This window comes from Nelumbo lutea, chromosome 3 (genome assembly GCF_056320005.1).
Source record: "Nelumbo lutea isolate HS-2025 chromosome 3, American lotus-T2T, whole genome shotgun sequence".
Lineage (NCBI taxonomy): Eukaryota > Viridiplantae > Streptophyta > Magnoliopsida > Proteales > Nelumbonaceae > Nelumbo > Nelumbo lutea.
The window spans coordinates 67,829,932-67,837,518 of NC_142686.1; the positions used below are offsets into that span (position 1 = coordinate 67,829,932).

At 35.9% G+C, this 7,587-nt stretch overlaps 1 pseudogene; it reads right to left on the reverse strand.

Annotated features, from left to right (window-relative positions):
* Positions 1–938: 938 nt before the first annotated feature.
* On the reverse strand, positions 939–1,954 carry LOC148865419 (calmodulin-like protein 3 pseudogene; annotated as a pseudogene).
* Between the last annotated feature and the right edge of the window lie 5,633 nt (positions 1,955–7,587).

Below are 7,587 nucleotides of genomic sequence, written 5' to 3' on the forward strand. Positions count from 1 at the left end.
ATAACAAAGAGAGATGGTCCCGACCACGTTACGGACCGAGTTTGGGTGAAGTTGGTCTATCGTAACGTTTAAATGTTTCAAGACCTCCACTAAGAGTGGATGGAAGGGAAGATGCAGCCCGGCTATGAGCTGCTCTTAGAAGATCATGACCTCGTTAGGGCTGTGCTCCCATGGGAAGTTCCTTGCAGGTAAACTGTAGGTGTTCTCCCCTGGCAAGTTGTATTGTCGAATGAGCTCGCGGAGCCTCTCCAAGGTCATGATGGAGGGCCCGAACCTATTGGGCATCCGAACTCGATGAGAGGTGGATGCCTGGTGACCCGAGGCCTCCCGCGCCTTGGGAGGGTTACCCTGAGCCAAGGTACCCACCTCGGGCTCGTCCAAAAGGCTATTGAAAGAAGACATAATTGAAACTAAGAAAGAGCTAGGATGACTCGCCAAAGAGAAGTAAGACCGGACTAGAAAGAAACTGACCCGAGATGGAGGCTTTAGATGCGAGCTCAAGACTACAGCTGAAGATTTGTGACAAAGGAAAATGACCAGGATCCCCACTATTTATAGCCACTATTTGCGGGCATCAACGGTTGAGATCAAAATGATTTGACGGCCCTCATGAAAACCGGCTGCACGACCTTCGATATGAAATCAGTTTGCCCCCTTACTGATTCCCCTTAAGGCTCAGTTTGGAAAGAGCACAAATGCAAATATGTACAATGTAAATACATACAAAATAATATAAAATATAAGGTTTTGCACTCTACATATTTCTATTTGTACTCTTTCCAAACTGAGCCTAAACGAATATCATGTAATAAAAGAATAAAAAAAAAAAACTCATGTATGCATACCTTTATGCATGATAGCGAGCATCGCATGTTCGCAATTGCTTGTGTACGAGAAGGGGACAAAGAAAGAAAAGGATGAATAAAAATCAATAAACCTTCAAAGGGAAAAATTATTATTTTTATTAAATTAACATTACTTCAAGTAAGCTTATTTATATCACTTAATCTTAATATATAAGATTTGAGGATGAGAAGGTTGTTGGACCCATACCAACAAAAAATAACCTCCAATCAATAATACAACAAATCCACAAATTAACCAACACTCTATTTACAAATAACTTTGGCTATTCACGTTTGACAGCTTAAGCTCTCTACAGGCTCTGTCTACATGAGACGTCTAGATAGTTTGACCAATTAGAACCACCCCCATGAAAAATAATTTTTGAATTCCCATTTCATTAGTGTATACCTTATAAGTATACAAGAGTACTTCTACTTCTAGGGTGCCCCATGCAACAGTTTTCTTACTGTGGAACGTGGACAGCAGCCAAGGTTTTTGCCCCAGAATTGAAGCTAGGCGCCCCACCCATCAACTGAAAGTAGCAAAGCCTCCACCCCTCATCATCTGTTTGAACTCCCTGTAATTAACCATGCCATCTCCATCCACATCAATATTTCTTATCATATTCTTGCAATCTTCTATGGTTCTCCCTTGCTTGAGCCCCAGGGAGGCTAATACCGACTTCAATTCCTCGACTGTGATGAACCCATCTCCGTTCTGATCAAAGACATTGAATGCCTCCCTCATGTCTTGTTCCTCATCCCGCTCGCCCATGAGTGTCTGATACAATGCACCAAACTCGTCGATGTCAACGCAGCCGTCTCCATTTACGTCGATTTTCTCGATCATTTGAGTGAGGTCGTCGTCGGGGATGAAAATACCCAACTTCTCTAGAGAGCTGTTGAGTTCGTTTATTGTGATCCGGCCGTCTGAGTTTTGGTCAAACATTTGGAACACCCGTTTGATCTCTGTAGGATCCATCCTAGCCATGTCGATCGATGATGACGAAAAAGACAGACGTACGTCGATGGGATTATTCTTTAACCTCTACTACAGTAGTCGTTTGGTGGGGATTGGCCAAGCGGGGATGGAGAAATGATCCAATTAATTAACTTTCTTGGGGAGCAAAAAGTGGAGGATTGTTTGTATTAATTAAGAAGATTGTGACTTGTGAGGTTGGAAATCCTTAGCAAAACGGTTGGCATGGAAAGCCGCCTGCCTATGCGGTTAAAATTTGTTGGTCTCGTCGAGAGAAAAGTGGAGAAAAAGTAGTAGTGCCTTAAAATGGGCATTTGGTTTCCCAAAAGAAAGGTTGTATCAGTCTTTACCGGTGGCCTTAATTTGAAGAAGCTGTATTTCTGCAACTGAATGTCTGTTTATGTTCTCTATTTTTTTCTTGCCTATTTATATAATCTATGCTATATTCTAAATTGCACATGTCCACGTCAGACTCCTCATTTTGTTTCCCAACCCTTATAAAATTTTGTGGTTTTTTGAAAATTTCAAAAATATATAAATAATTAAATTAACATTACTTCAATCCTTCCCAACCCTCATTTTGTTTCCCAACCCTTTCGCTGCTCCATAGTTAAGACACTCTATCCAATCCTTGCTCCGTCCCTAGTGTCACGTGGGTTCAGTGCGAGGTAACCACTCCTCAATGTCAGGTGAGTTCAGGGGCAAGGCACCCCATTCCTCATCAATGATAGAGAATCTTTGAATTTTCCTATCTCGTCCCTAGTATTAGGTCATGCTAGGTCGGCATGACACGACCCGCATGTGACCCACAGAAAGTGAGTCATGTCATGTTGTCCCACGAGGGATCTCAGGCCATGCCTCCCTCCTCTAGGATAATTTGGGGGGCCGGTTTTGCACAGCCCACGACCCGAGCCCGCACAAAGTGTGAGTCATGTCGTGTTGCCCCATGAGGCATCTCAAGCTATGCATCCCTCCTCTAGGATAATTTGGGGGGCCGGTTCGAAACAACCCACGACCCGAGCCCGCACGAGCCCGTGCTGTGCTGTGGATCGAGCTAGTCCATGGGTCAAGCCTTGGCCCAGGTCATGTCGAACACCAAGCCAAGCTCAAGGCAAGGCACCCACTCTTTGTCCAAGGTTTTTAAAATTGGACAGGATAGGGAGCCGTTATGGGGTCAAACGGTCTAACTGTTCGGTTCGAACGAATGACCCACTCTGACAAAAAAAATAAAAAGATTAGAAAAATAAAAAGGCCAAAAATGATTTTGAGGTAAAAGTCCGGTTCCCAACTTTTTCAGTCTAACCATCTGGTTTGATCTAGTTTTGAAAACACTATCCCCATCAACCCAATATTCAATTTGATGATTGAAATGATCAAAAGGATATATTGAGTATCAACCACATGGTAAACTTCTAAAAATACACTAAATTTTCCTTAATATTCAAAAATGTAATTTTATGAAAATTTTGGAAAATTTATTGTACTTGTGTAATTTTGAAATTTTATTCACTTTTTTAATTTTTATTAAATAATTTTTTTTTCTTTTTAAATGGTTTACTTACAGAATTATACTAATTTATCTTATAATTTCAAATATAAACTAACCAATAATTTCATTTTTCCAATATTATACTAATTTATCTTGATAATTTGTGTAATTATTTGTTCAAATTATAGCTTTCCATTTCCCATAGCCAATTTTCTTTAATAAGTTTCAATAATTTGCAATGAAAATTACATAACTTTCAATGGTTTTTCAAAATCTATCAAATATAATAAATTTTCCTAAAATTTCCAAAATATTTAAATAATTTTAAATAATAATTTAATGCATTTTAAATAAACTTTCAAATACTTTATATCTTTTAATTTCAAAAATGTTATTTTACGAAAATGTAGTTTTATGAAAATTTTTGAAAATTTTATTACATTTGTTTTACTATGGGGATTTATTGATTTTTTTAAATTGTTATTAAATATATATTTTTATTTAGTAGTTTACTAAAAAAAATTACACTAATTTATCTCTTATTTTTCAATATAAATTAATTAATAATTTTATTTTCTAATATTATAATATTTTGTTCCCCCATTTGTATTTGGTTGTTAATTATAATAATAACAATAACTAATTTTTTCTTACTTTCTAATAATTGTTAAATATAATTCTCAATTTTATACAAATTAGTTAAAGAGTTTTCAATTTCTATAAAATGTTGTTAACAAGTTAATTAATAACAATATTTATTTATTTTTTGTAATTTACTAATCATATTTATTTACTTTTGGTAATAACACTATTTAGTACTTATTGAATATGGGTGGGATTAAATATTAACCATATTTAACTATTTATTAAATCATATGAATATTTTAAATGAGGGAGAGTGTCTATAGAATGGAGGGATGCATTTTAGGAATTGATTAGGGAGTGGGGCAACATGATACTTTCTTATTGGTTTAAATGAGATACCTTAGGAGAGAGATTATAAGAATATTTTTAGGTAGTTGGGTGACATGGCTTAATGAGAGTGGTGGGAAGGGAAGAGGAGAGAAAGTCAAAGAGAATGTAGGGTGGGGATAATGGAGCAAGGAGAGGCATGGAGATGGGGACCCGTGCGATGCACGAGCTTTGTTAAGCAAAAGTTAAACAATAGAAATACATAAGAGTATATAATTGTTTTATATTTTAACTTTTTAATAAACAATCCGATCAAACTTAACCCAAGTTGGTTAGTTTTCTATTATTTCAGATCGACTTTGGTTTTATAAATATATATTAATATTTTATATTTTAAATTTAATTTTCTAATAGGGAAAGTAGGAAAATTCCCATATTTCTTAGTCTAAAATATTTTATATCATAGATTTAATTTATGTCATTTATTTTTTAATAATATCATTGTAATTTATGAAATTTAAAGGTATTTTTTAAGTTTAAATCTTTTGAGCAAACGAACTAAACCGAAAAAATACCTAAATCGATACAACCCGAGTTGATGGGTTTTCACTAATGGTCATATGGTTTCGAGTGACAAACTTCATACTTGACCAAATTGAGTGTCAACTAAATTTATAGTTAAATCTCTAATAAATAACAATAGTTTAATCTCCAATGATTATTGAAAATTTATAGCAAACATACACAATCATTGAACATAAGTTTATAATGAAAATATAATTGATATATAATAAAATACTATAACTACAAAAAAATAATAATTTATTCAATAAATAGTGTGATCTCAAATAATAGCTTAATCTCTAATAAGTATTAATCTATAAATTATAAAAAATATATAATTACTAAAAAAAATTATAACAAAAATACAATAAATGCGACAAATTAAATTTAAAAAGTTAAATAATAGTTGTTTAATCACCAATAATTATTGATAATTTTCTACTAAATAACAAAATAAAAAACAATAAATATATTTGTAAATAATTATTGAAATATATTTATAAAAAAAACAAAAAATAATTATTGAAAGTAAAATAAATAGTAATTATTATTAATATGAATATTTTGAATTATTAATTGATATAAGTGAAATTAGTTATTTACAATATTATTTAGTTGTTGAAATAATATTGTTATTTAAATTCTTAGAATATTAATTATTTATTGAATTTAATAATCCATAAAATTATAATCGTACTTGATGAGGGCAGATTTGGCCCTCTAGTGAAATTGTGACACCTGGCACCTCATGCAAACCAAGTGCAGCCTCTTGACAACTGGGCAGCTTTGGCAGCTCAGTAGAGCTTGCCACAACTTGCCACTTACAGATAGCTCTGCAAAGCTCGCCACAAGTAGCTCGGCAAAGCTCTCCCTAGGCAGCTCGCCACTTGCAGGGTAGCTCGGTACAGAAGAGTAGTTCGGCATATCGCAAGAACATCTCCTGCTTGACAACCGTACCTGACAGATCTGGGGACCTACGCCCACGTCTCTTCCCAGGTGGCGCCATGCCTGCCAGACCTAAGAGCTATCCCTTGCTTGGCAGAGCCGTACTTTGCAACAGCTGCCTGCACCCGCCACCTCAGCTCTGGCGGTAATGGCTGCGGCAGAGAGACAGAGGCGGATACGCCTGATTTGACAGGATACCACTATATAAGGACTCCAACTCCCAAAGACAAAGGGGAGAGGATGGAAAAAATGGAGGTAATCCCTGCTCTCTAGCTCTCACATTTCTCTAGTATCATCTTCAAGCTCTCTACAATCAAAGTGCTAACTTAAGCATCAGAGAGTCCCCACCGGGTAAAGACCATCGGGTCCTCTGATTCAGTTCTCGCAGGTTCCTCAGCTCCCGCCACCTACAAAGAAGAGGAAAAGATGGAGTTCTCGTAGGTCCCTCAACTCCCGCTGCCTACAAAGGAGAGAAGATCACCTCATGCAGAGGGCAGTCGGGTTGCGCTACACAAGGAGCTCCACCATTCTCTGAGTCACAGGCCGCCTAGGAGTAAGGCAAATGACGAGTCCGCCAAGTAGCTCACCACCAGGGAGCTCCACCATTCTCTGAGTCATAGGCCGCCTAGGAGTAGGGCAAATGACGAGTCCACCAAGGTAGCTCACCACCAGGGAGCTCCACCATTCTCTTAGTCACAAGCCACCTAGAAGCAGGGCAAATGACGAGTCCACCAAGGTAGTTCACCCTCAGGGAGCTCGGCATAACTCTCCCCCAGGCAGTTCGCCATCAGGGAGCTCGGCATAGCTCTCCCCAACTCGGCATAGCTCGGGCAGCTCAACATAGCTCTCCCCCCAGGTAGTTCACCATCAAGGAGCTCGGCATAGCTCTCCCTAGCTTGACATAGCTCTCACCCCAGGCAGTTCGCCATTAGGGAGCTCGGCATAGCTCTCCCACTAGGCAGTTCACCACTAGGGAGCTCCACCATCCTCTCTTGGGAGCAGGTCAAATGACGAGGCACTTAGCCAAAAAAATTGATACATCACAAAAAATTGGTATGTGACCAGAAACAGTTACATCAGTACTATTATTACATAATTCATTATTAACTTTGTAAAATATTAAATTATTATTAATATGAATATTATGAATTCTATTATAATTACTTTTCTACTTTTAAGATTTTTTTTAGTTTATTACATAATTTTGTTTTTTTAACTATTTAAAATTTTGTAATGTTAATTTTTTTGTTAGTTACATATTTAAATATTTAAATAATATGTAAAATATTTAAAAATTTTCATTATGTGAATTTTATTTATTTTAATGTTATTACGTAATAATAAATATTTTGTTATATTATTTAGCTATTTTTAATGTTTTTTGTTTAAGATTTCTAGTTACTGAAATATTTAAATAATGTTTTATTTTTTAATGTTAAAATTTTCTAGCGTTTAGACTTTTTAGGGAAAAAACAACTTCGGTAAGATTCTAACATTAAAGCACACATATCCCTAGCCTTAATAGGGATTTGTGTGTTTTAAGACCAAGGCTCTTATTTCATTTCTTGCACTTGTATGTATTAGTAAAAAGTGATTAAAGAATCTATGTGATGCGTGTGTTGTAGGAGAAATAGATTTTCAAGTATAGGGTAAATGGGTAGGTGGGTAAGAATAAAGTGTGAACAATAAATCAATCTATATGCATTTATTTATTATTTCTATGTTTAATTATTTGCTAAATACACCAATATACAGAACAAAGCATTCTTTTTTCTTAAAATTTTCTTTTGCCCCTATATAAACCTCCATATTCAAGATTGTTAGCATACCAAATAATTGAGGCCTAAGCCTTG